Below are 12555 nucleotides of genomic sequence, written 5' to 3'. Positions count from 1 at the left end.
AACAGTTTGTAATCATATATATTGATGTGTATATCTTTTATGTAGTTTGGCATTGCAGAATTCAAACACTGAATCCACCTTAACAGACTGTGGTTTAAAATGTTTATGATGTTACTTTGATGTTACTACAGCGGTACTGCAACTTTTAGTCAAGTAAAATAACTGAATACTTCTTCCACCATTGTTTATGTGTCTTTATTAAAGGCCATGCACATCCACACAGGTGTTTTCATTCACTCTGGCTGATTAGACGTAGCCTCATGTTGAAAATGGGGGAAGCTATTATAGGATTTATGTGAGGTCATCAAAGTCCCTGTGCTCATAAAAATGGTAAAACAAGTGGAAAAGAAGAAGAGAAGGGAAATATTCAGCAATACTAATTGTTTCTGTAAGTCGAAATAATAAATGCAAATGTCATTTTGTGCAAAAATGCATTTAAAAGTTGATGTGAAGCTTATATGAGTCTTCATCAGTCTGAGTTAGTCATATCAAGTGGATATATGATGCATTTACAGTCTTTTTAGCATCAAATTCCCTCTTTGTGTTTCCTCGGACAGTGTTTCCCTGTTGAGCTGCAGGTGGAAGTATAGTAACAAAAAGAGGGACTTTGGCACTAAAAAGACTGTAACGTTGAAGGATATCTACTTGATTTGACTCATTTGGACGCTGAAGCTTCATATTAGCTTCAGATAAACTTTTAAATACATTGTTGCACAGAAGGAGGACTGTGGATTTTGTCCCCCATCACTTCCATTGTAAGTGCATTATGAAGGGATCTTTTAATGGTCAGTATGAACAGGACGAATGATTACAGCAAGAAAAACATGTTTCAATATTCACTCGGGCTCCTGACTGTTGGAAGTCTTTTAAAGGGTTGCAAGCAAAAAAGTTGGGAACCACTGATTTAGAAAATTGTGGACTGCTGTTGCCAGCCAGCTAACCAGGTCTACTGGAGTTTCACCACGGGTGTGCAAGGTGTATAAAACTCCTCCTTAACAAGAAGTGTTACCATAGAACCAGCCACGCAACCTGCCGCTGTTTGATTATCAGCTGATCCAACATTACACCTGCAGGTTTCTCCTCCCTTTCTGCCATATACCGTGTGGGATACTGACATGGCCAGATGGAGGTCAGGCACTCATTCTTGCATCACAGACATGAGTGATGTAGCATACTGTCATCCTTACATTGTTAAACTTTGGTTTAATGCAGGTTTTTTGTTTTTGGTTTTAACTTTTCGTCTGTCTGGCCTAGTTATAATATTCCTGAAACAAACTCTATATACTGTAGTTGTAATATTGTAAGCATATAAATAAATCTATACATATATATCAGTATAAACAGCTGGAATAAATGTCTCAGACTGATCCTTGACTAAAGGAAACTCTGGTGGCAGAACAGTAATATTCCTGGGAGCAGATAAAACAGGACATCCCATTCATGTCAAGGTAAGACAATGCACGTTACTGTTGCCATAGTGATCTCCCAACATGACATATTCATGTGGCAATTGTAATAACCACCATGTTGGGGTGAGCGTATGTGTGTGTGTGTGTGTGGTAAACAGCGGTCACACCTGCCAATCAAAGTAATCCCATTCCATCACGGCACAGATAGAAAAGGTGAAAATGGAGACACACACACACACACACACACACACACATGCACACACACTGTATCACACTGAAGACATCGCAGCCCGCCTCGGGTTGGACAGTGTGTGTTTGTGTGTGTGTGTGTGTTTTCATTATCTAAGCCTGCACTGTCACTGTGAGCTCTGTGGTCACACTGGCACGCTGCCAGAAGCAGAGACGGAGCAGAGAAACAGAAAATGGAACAAATTTTTATTGTATGTTCTGGGTAAAAAAAAACAGGCTGGTTATAATGATGATATAATATTTATAATATAAGCTCTTTTCACAGGCAAAGTTATGTTTAACAGGGTGGAAGCAAGATAAAAACCACTAAAACGTAAAACAACTTAGAATAAAACCTATTAATAGATATAATTTCATAGGATTTAAAGAGAAATAAAGTGAACTAGTTTCATTTACAAATGACATACTCTACTTGCTGCAACACATATCCAACTGGTTCTTTGTGTATTTAAGCTGTCGTTGCTCTGCTCACCTGAAAACTCAGCAATAATTGTTGCAACACTGACTGTGCAGCTTGCTTGGAAAACTTTTATTTTTTTCTCTGGGGTGCCAGGTATTATCCTGTCAAAAGTCAGTTAGGTCAGCCCACACAAAGGATGTTTACACCCTCTAAATACATTTAAAAAAGAAAACAATCGACTCAAGTCCACTTTTTTCAATGCAACCTTTCTTTTGAATAGGCCGGAAATGCATTAAATAATAATCAACACAGGATCTGCTTTGTTCAATGTACAAGAAACTGAAAAAAAGAGTGTGTGTGTGTGTTAAGACTACATATCTCAGTCCAGCCTCCCGATTCAAAATCAGTTCAGTTCATTTCATGCTCCAAAACAAGACGACAGACAAAAACAAGTTTAATTCAACCACCTGTTTAGAAAAAAGCAGCAGGCACTAAACCAACTGAACAATAGATCACGAGGATTAGCTGGATGGATAAATATATATATATGTCTAATATGTCATCACACCAGTATCTGCACCTGATAACATTGGTTTTCTGTGTTTTGAACAGGCGGCAACAGTATGAACTTCATCGCCACGTCTACCGGCCCGATCCTGCTTACAACCTACAGCACCACACCCTCACCTGTGCTGCAGTCACTATAAAGATGGACGTAGCGAGGCGTCACGTCACACATCGGTAACCTGATAAACAAACTTCTGATAGATGTTGATGACGTTTGTCCTCTGCTGGTGAGGAGGTGTATAATTCAGATGCCATTAAAATGAACTCTGGTATCATGTTCTTCTGTGTGGTGTCAATGCTCGCCATGGTTACAACAAGACGATCCCCGGTGGTGGCCAATTAAAAAACGTTCAACCATCATCAACAACAACAGTTGCAAATAGCTGCTAACATTCACAAAAGACACAGCTGTCATATCTTCCTCCTGCTGCTGCTGCTGATGACCTCTGTGTCCCACCGTTTACCTTGGAAACAAAGGTCTCACAGTATCTTGACAGCATCATTTTTCTGTAGAGCAATTTCCAATTTCATCTCTAAATAAATCCTTTGTTTACAACCTGAGTGATCGTTCAGCTACTTGTGTCACTGCCCCGTTTGACTCGTTGCAGTGACGCGTCCCCCAGATTTCAAAAGGGATAAGGGATGAGGGGAAAAAAAAGGAGTGATGACAAGAAATTGCAAAAATATAAGGTTAAACTAATAGGATTTGTTCTTTGCTTGGAGACCCAAAAGGCAACAAACTAGCCTGTGAGTTGCGGTGCACAAAAACACATCATCATCATCACCATCATCAGTCAGAACATGAGATTAAGAGTGTGTCAGGGCAAATGTGCTGCCTCCCTATAACAGATTGCAGCACAGCCGGACACAGGCCACAGTAAACGCTAAAATCCTGCCAATAAAACACACACACACACACACACACACACACACACACACACACACACACATCCATACACATGAGAATAAGAGGACGTGAAGAGATGAAGAGCTCCGTGGCCCCTTTTGTTTTGTTTCCTCCCTTGAAAATCTCACATTTCCATCACTTCTTCTCTTCCTTCCTCTCTCTGTTCCTCTATCCATCTCTCCTATCAGTCTCTGCTGATCAGGGTTTGATCCATTGGCTCTAATCCCAGATTAGAAGACAAATATTCATGTCACGCCGCCGTAACGTCCGCCTCAAATGTTGATGATATTGATGACGATGATGAAAACTCTCTTCTTTATCTCTCTTTTCTTGCTGAGGATGATACATGAGACACTGTTGATGTCTTGGAATTATATTCACAAGATATATTGTATTTTTTGCCCTGTCTTATTACCGCAGTGATTTTGTTAATGCATCCATTTCTCAAAATTTAGACCACTTTTCAAATCCCATCTGAGCAAGGGCACGGTGAAAAATGTTGTAAAAACTTTTAGAAAGAGCGTCGAAAGGCGAAGAGGACGAGACAGCGGGGAGAAGTTAATAGAATGCAACGTCCTTGTCAGAAAATGAAAAGACAAAAAAAACTGTTGCACAAGTGCCCTTCGTTCACTGAATACCGTTCACTGTTCATAGGAAAGCAGAAGATGGTAACGTTTGAAGACAGAGAGTTCAATATTACACATATTTTACAGTGTGTATTCAATGATTTTGTATTGCTTTGTCTCTAAGGGGGGCTTCATATATCCTGTGAAGCTCCTCTGGGTCCATTTGACTGGACACTGAGGTAACAAATACTACATCCTAACAGTAACGGGCCTTGCAAACGTGGACCAGACATCTAGAACCGCATGCGTCAAGGTCATGCAAATATTCATTTCCTAACCATGAAGATTCAATATTTAATACTTAAAATATAAACATGTTAAATAGCAATTTATGCAAGCTTGAATCAAATTATTTGAAATAATGATTAGGATCTATTCATCCCTGAGCCCAGAGCCTGGTGAGTGAGAGACAGGGGTTTATCTTAGTCTATTACAGAATAATCATTCACTCTCAAATTCAATCAAATGGGTGAACCGAGGCTGCTGATATACTGGCGTTTTACTAATGTAGAAAACAGCTGCTACGCCAGTGTCATTGCTTGCGTCCTTTGTGTAAACCTGAAGAATTAAATCGTACATCCACTAGGGGGCAGATTATGGCCTCATCAAGAAACCCGAACAATGACAAATATCTTCCTCGTGATTTCTGCTTTTGCACAACATAAACACCATGGCAACCCTTGTGGTGATTACTAAATTGCTGATGTTGAGGTTGTGGCAGAAAAAGCAGCAACTGTGACATCATAGTGATGTCACACCAGCTACTCTGGCATGCGTATTTGTCACTGTGGAGCAGCAAAGAGGCATATATTTCCTTTTAGAGGTTGGAAATTGGGCTCTTTTTGTTTTAAATATGCTACAAAATTATGGATTTTTTGTTTTTACAAGATATATCAGAGAGGACAAGTCGCAGTAGCTGGAAAAAACAACTGCTGGAAGCACGTTTGTGCACCCTGGCATTTTAAAAAATGTTTTTAATGACCTTTTGTTGTTTAGCCCATATATCCTGGTTTAATCGGCCTTTTATTTAACTTTCTTGGTGTTCTGACATTTGTTATTTGATTATGAAGCACTTTGAGCTTCAGTCTTTGTATGAAATATGCTATACAAATAAAGCTATTATTATTACATATATTAATGAGGGTAGTTGCAGACAAGCTGTATGAGTTTCTGAGTCTGCTGATACTGCTCCCGCTGCTCATGGGATATATTGCATCTTGTGGATACATAGCTTTAATTTGTGAGGACATGTACAACTAACACTCCCAGGGAACGCAGGACATGTGAGGTAGCCATGATGCATGATGAAAGTAAGTGTATTAACTGCTTTAGAGACTTCAGTTAATAAAACCTGCATGACTTTGGGCTTTGGGAGGAAACTGGAGATCCACACCGACACAGGAGGATATTTCAAAACCTTCTTGCTCTGAGGCAACAGTGCTAACCTGCTTTTAGGATTTACCTTTAATGCATTTACCTTAAATATAGATAATGAATCAGCGTTACTATGACTGATACAATTACTAGATTAATCAACAGAATAATATGCAGAATACTTTCTGTGTTTTTTCTCCACCACTTGGACAATCCTTACAATTAGAAGAAGTTTAAGAGGTTATGGAGTAGAATTTGGGACAAAACCTTGGTGTGGCTCTCCACCCGGATTAAGTGAAAAACCTCGTGAGAGCAGAGTGAATATGCAGAGGAGCTGGGCCCGTATGAAAACATGCAAAAAGGTAGATTCCATTCATAGTTAATGAGGAACTGACTGGAGAGGCCTCCTGCAGCCCCAACAAACCATCTCTCCTAATGGCTCTCGCATGAATCCTCCCCAAAAAAAAAAAAAAGAAGAAGAAAGAAGAAGAAGAAGTAGCATAGCAGACGATGGTGAGACACCTTATGTGCACACATGCAGGCATAACATCAACACCCACACACACACACACATACACACACACACACACAGCCAGCTGAGGTTATTAATGATGAGAAACCCTCTAGGAGTTCACAGCATGAGACCGGAGTCACTTTTTTTTTTTTTTTTACAGATTCCACAAGACGAGAATCAGGGACCACACACTTAATATACATGTATATATACGGGGGGAGAGAGGAAAGGTCGACGACGGCGGAGGCAGAGGAGTCACAAAAGCGGAGAAAGATGAGAGAGGAAGAAGAATAAGAAGAAGAGACACAGGAGCTGAGAGATAAAACAGAGACAGGGATGAGGGGATGAAGTATGGAGGAAGAGAGTCCGGCACCCTTTGAAATATTCATCTGCTCCGGGTGAATAATTGATGGTGTAGAGAAGACAGATGCATGAGAGATAGACAGACAAATGGATGGAAAGAGAGCAAGAGGGGGAGACAGATAAAGAGATAGAGAGACAGGATGGAGGGAAGGAAGGAAGAAAGAACGAAAGAACCCCATATTTTCAGGTTGTGTAGATACAAATCTCCTGTTTAATTTTCATATATTTTACTGTCCGGTCTGAAACAGTCATGGAAAGCTGAACCGGTCTAACAAACCTCTTCAGCAATTACAAAGACAATCTTTAGGTTTTAATAGTATTAATATAAACAACACAATATCTGATAACTACCAATAATGGTCCTTCTTTCTCTAAATTAAATCAGTAAACTTTTATTTACTTGAGTTCAATTCAATTTGTTGTTATTCTTTATTAGCATTAGCATTACCGAGGACATACGTATCTGTTGGCTGTAGATTTCCAGCACTGACATATATTTTTGTCTTAAAGCATTAGACTTTGTTTACATGTCTGAAACCTGCTATAATATACGTAAGAGAGACAGACTGTCTGTTCATGACCTGCAGACAGGTTTAGAGCCGCTAGTGAATTTCATTCGTACCTCAAAGAAAAGTCAAAGTACGAGAAAACGGGTGAATGCCACGAATTCTCTCAAATCACTCTGACGTGCCACTTAAAGGAGACGTTATAATGCACATTTCTAGGTCTATATTTATATTCTGGGGCTGTACTGGAATATCTTTGCATAATTTACAGTTCAAAAAAACTCCTTATCTTATACTGGCTTTTTATGCAGCCCCTCAGTTCAGCCTCTGTCTTAAATAGGCCGTTTTCGTTCCTGTCTCTTTAAGGCCCGCCTCCCGATGAGCCCACTCTGTTCTGATTGGTCAGCTACTGGAAGCTGACTTCCTGCTTTTTGGAAAGCAACATAAACAGAAGTAGGATTTCACTTCTCTTAATGGAAAATTCTCAAATACATCCGTACATGTTCTAGCCTGAATCTAATGAACTTGTGGAACAACTTTAGCAACAAAAACTACAGAACAGACGGCCGTTTCTGGGCATGTGCGAACAATCTGACGTCAACACAAGGAGGACGTTTTCTCCTGCAGCACACCAACAGGCGGGCTACTATAATACTGTATGCAGCTACTGGTGTATAAATGAACCGTCCTTTTATTCCAAAAGTCGGGACGCTCTAAGAAGTAAAGCTGGCGAGGAGGCAGGGATCATTTCATTGGTCAACACTAAACCTGGCCCTCTATTGGTTGGGGGGATTTTGACAGGGTTGTTGCACAAAAAACTCCAAAAGCAGAGGAGAAATCTGAGAGCAGAAGCTTCACCAGCGTGCAGAAGCAGCCTGAGTGAGGAGAAGAGCTGAAAATCTGTGCAAGCAACATTTGTTGAAATCAATAAATTATGCTCTCAAATTGATATACCGCGCTCTTGAATAAAGATAGGAAAAAAGCTCCATACATTTTACATACATTCACCTCAAGTGTTGGAGCTTTGACCATGTTTAACATAGAAATCAGATGCAATAACAGTATAAAAACAACAGAAAAAGCATGATATAGAAATGAATGTTAGTTCAAGTGGTTCTTACATGAGGCCCAGTGTGTTAAGGTGTGAAACAAAGCAAATAAATGTAAAAGTTTAAAAGGAAACCTCCACAGGATACCGTTAGTTTATCTTGAAAGCAAAGCACTAGTCAGTAAAAGCTGCAGTTTGCCATTAAAGAAAAAAAGGAGAAGGAAGATAAGGAAATGATTTCCCATAAACTCAAGTTGCAGGTGTTCGTCTTCACATTCCTCTGCAGCTCTCCGAGCCAACATGAGCTGTTATAGGTTCACATCACGACAACTTTTCCTTCCCTCCGTTTCATTTTCTTCCTTCCACACGTTTTCTGCTGTGCCTGCTGTGTTATTTGTTACACAGAGCCATCATGCTACAGGAAAGATTAGCTCTTTGGCAAGCTCGAACCATCAGAGGACCCCACCCTGTAAATTTAATAAAGACAAAACAATCATTCTTTATTAGCATTTCGAAAACGACAGCTCCCATGAGGCTCGGACGGAGGCTAGAGCTTGAAAAAAAAAGAGGCTCTCTTTAATGTCACAGTGTAGAGCGCCGCCGCGGATGATGCATCGGTGGGTTTCAACTTTTAATGGGCTTTAATTGCGAAGCAAGAAAATGAAATTACACTGGTATTAGCTTTTAAGGAGTAACAGCAGTGATGTGTCCAGGCTGTGTGCAGTGACTGACTCCCTACTTGAATGAATTATACAACCGAAGCCAAGTCCAATCCCCTAAAAGAAAAGAAAAATTAAGTTACAAGTTGAAGCAACCTGTCAGTGCGTCTTATAAAACAGCCTTGTTGTATTGATTTTCTCTCTCACGCTCCTCAGACACTCACTAACCCGCCGGACAAGCACAACAACAACAACGTGGTGACACATTCATACAACAACAAAACACGTGATCAAAAAGCAACCGCACAACCGCACACACACACACACACATACACAAAGACTTTCAGTGACAGCGAGCGTCTAGTCAGCTGAGAGTGACATCACCGTTAGCAACAAAAAAAAAAAAAGACGCACACATGTTTGTGTTTAGCTCCGACTGCGAGGAATTTCCACTGACTGTTTTCATTTCTCGACCTCTAATCCTCATCCCTTAACTCTTCACACTACACGCCTGTTGTTCAACTTGATCATAAATCAGCCCGTTAAAGGAAGAGAAAAAAAAATGTCCAAAGATGACTTCACTTTACAAAAATGTCCTCTCCCCTCATGAAAAAAAAAAAAAAAAGAGGCAGACACACATTTAACAATATAATCATAAAAATTCACAAGCTTGAAGATCATCCAAGAATCCTTGAGTGTAGTCTTCAATGACCATATTTAGAAAACACATCTCATGGCGGTGACTCACTTGAATAAACCGTATAATTCACAACAATGCACAACACTGGAATTCCTCTCTCTCTCTCAATTTACTCTCTCGGGAGAGTAAAATCTCTCTCCCTTCTTTAAATCTAGACACAAAACTTCTGCCGAGCTGCAGCCTGGCTACGCTGATCGTTTCATCTGGCTCTGCATACTTTTCTTTTCTTGGCTCTTTTGCTTCTTTTGGCTTCTTTTCCATTTCCATACTCCGAGGAAACTTTTAACACCTCCCAAATAAAGAGTGCTGTTATCATCACTCTGCCATCACATTCAAATTAAAAAACCGGGCGCCTCAGCTGAACAAGGTGCAATGCGTACAACCGGTGTCTTGGGTTCAAGCCCAGCCTGGGACTTCTGCCGCATGTCTTAGTTGTTACTCTCACTTCACTGTGAAGTCACTTATTGAAGCTTTTGCTCTATTCAGCTGAGAGACCGAGACCAGGTAGGTTTACACATACATACAAGGTGCTGTTAATAAAATGCATAACAGTCAAAAATGTACATAAAATTAAGTAATCCTAAATTTTAAATAGAAGAGAATGAGATGAAATGTACAACATACTGACCAGCAGTAAACAGTATATGGTGCATATAATAATAATGCAAGCTGCATTAATGTAACATGCCATGTTAGATCATAGATCACAGATATGCAAATATGAGATTACTGGGTGTTATGTTAATATAACGTGTCATGTCCATCGGGGGGCAATGAGTCTGTGTCAGTGGGGGTCCCGAGCCTTGTTGATGAGGCCGGCTGCAGATGAGAGGAAATTGTTCTTGTAGCTTGACAGACCTCAGCCTCTTGCGGGAGGGAAGAATGTCTGATAGAAGGGGTCGGCCATGATCTTTTCTGCATGAACAGGATCCTGCAGTAGGGTCCTACAGAGTCCAGGTGCTGGAGGATGAAGTGGAGGGCCATGTTTACTGCATGGTCCACAGACCTGTTGTTGGCTCTGTAGATATACTGCAGGGGGTCCAGGAGTGAGTTTGTGATGGTTTTATGATGGGACAGTACAACTCAAAGGACTTCATTATCTCAGAGGTCAAGGTGCGTCATCATTGAATCCTGTGGTCTTTGGTTTTTTGGGGAACAGGGATGATGGTGGAGGTCTTGAAGCAGGCTGGTAAGTGGCATATCACAGTTGGACCAGGTGGTCTGGTCCAGCTGTTTTGCGGAGGTTTCTGTCAGGTTCTGAACAGCCTGTTAACGTCCCTCTCCAGAATGGAGAGAGTCGTCGTTGCAGTAGGGGAGGAGGAGGAGGTGGGCAGTTGTGGAGAGGCCCAGGCCCCTGCTGAGGTGGGGGAGGAGGAGCTGATAGTGTGAAGCTGGTGGATGGAGTCAGAGGGGATGGTGTAACTCTTTCAGGTCATTGACCAGGTGCAAATCATTAGTGGAGTGGAGGGCTTTCAATTTCTAGTTGGTGATCTGTCTGAGGCTCTTCCAGACAGAGGGAGAGCTGTTGAAGTTTCTCAGAGTACAGATGTTTAGCACCTCACACCATCTTGCAAAACCTGTATTTAGACTCTTTAAACCAGTCCTGGTCCCCACTTCTAAACGCTTCCTCCTCTTCCAACCTCAGCTGTGTGAGTTTAGCTGTAAACTAGGGTTTGTCATTGTTGTAACTAACACTGGTGCATGATGGTACACAGCTGTCCTCACAGAAGGTGACGTAGGATGTCACAGCTTCTCATCTAGACTGTTGGTATCAGTCCTGAAAACCCACTCAGTACAGTCCAAGGATGTGTAAAGATCCTCCACAGCTTCACTGGTCTTAGATGTCCTCACAACAGGGTCAGAGAGTTTTAATGTCTGCCTGCATGCAGGAATCAGGTGGACTATGGCCTGGCCAGAGTGACCCAGCAGTGCGGGGGATGCCGTGATGAGGCACTGTTGATTGTAGTGTAACAGTGATCTAAAGTGTTCTCCTCTCTGGTCGTGCATTTAATCAGCTGACGGTATTAAGGGAGTTCATGGCCGAGATTCCCTTTGTTAGAGTCACAGAGGACAATAATGAAAGAGAGTGCACACAGATTATCTGGTCAGCGAGCATGCGTTGTTCCTCCTGCACGTGGGCCTGCAGTGGAACGTAAACACCGACCAGAATGAATGAAGTGGAGAGAAGAGTTTCCAGAACAGGAGGACAGTGCTGCAGAATCACTGTCACAGCTTTACACCAGCCACTGTTAGTATAAAAACAAATACCTCCACCATAGAGCTCTGTGTCGCGATCCGCCGCTCTGAACAGCTGGAAGCCTGCCAGCTGCAGCGGCGTTTCACTGCATGAACAAAGGTGAGCGCACCATCGACCAAAATGTCCAATAATTCTACAGATGGGATGAGAAAGTTGGGGGAAATAAATCCACAGAAGTTGTTTCCCTGGTGTTCATGAGCTCTTCTCTGGTTGCATTCTGAACATGCATTATGTTTGCTTGAGGAGTTGTAAATATCGATGTGGAAGAAAGATAACACCTTGACACAGTGGGATTTGAACTAAAGTTCATATTTTACTGGCACAACATCACAACCACGTCGAGTGAAAATAAATTCAAGTGCAGCACAGCCCCACTACATAAGGTCACAGGGGATAGTAGCTACTATATATGTAATGCAAAACATCTACCTGTTGGTATACTTGCAGCATTTTAAAACATTTTATTGGAAAAGAGTAGGGCAGACCTTCATCAGGTAAAATCATAACCTGTATATAAAGATGGATGTAGTGAGGTGTGACGTCACCCATTGGTTTGTCCATCTGGAGCCAGGACTGTTGCCTTTCACACTTTAGAAACACGCCCTGCTACCTCAGACAGAAGCTAACACTAGCTTAGGAGCTTAGCTTTAGCCTGGTGTATCCGTTACCTTCTTCCCGACTGCAGCAGGGAGAAAAAAGCCGTTATCCAGGTGGTTGTAATACTTTTGTAAGTATTATATATTTGCTTGAACATGTTCATGACATGATGCATTGACTTTTTCAATATTTGTCTGACATACATTATTAGTGATATATCTAACAATATATCTGCAGTTCCAAAGACCTGTGGTTTGGTTTCACCAGTATAAGGATGTCACATTTTCTGGGCTGGAAACAAGCTTGAATGTAATTCAGGCAGCAATTTGGCAAAGCAAATGATTATCTGAATGTATTTTTCACGGCTGCTACACAGCGG

The 12555-nt window shown here is 41.3% G+C and overlaps 1 protein-coding gene across 3 annotated transcripts in view; it reads right to left on the bottom strand.

The window, feature by feature from the left end:
* Positions 1-12555, bottom strand: part of atrnl1a (attractin-like 1a) — a 320080-nt gene that overhangs the window by 283107 nt on the left and 24418 nt on the right. The window lies entirely within an intron of this gene.

This window comes from Thunnus maccoyii, chromosome 14, assembly GCF_910596095.1.
Source record: "Thunnus maccoyii chromosome 14, fThuMac1.1, whole genome shotgun sequence".
In the NCBI taxonomy this organism is placed as follows: domain Eukaryota; kingdom Metazoa; phylum Chordata; class Actinopteri; order Scombriformes; family Scombridae; genus Thunnus; species Thunnus maccoyii.
Note: the sequence above shows the minus strand (reverse complement) of the source record. Positions and strands in the feature narration are given on the sequence as shown.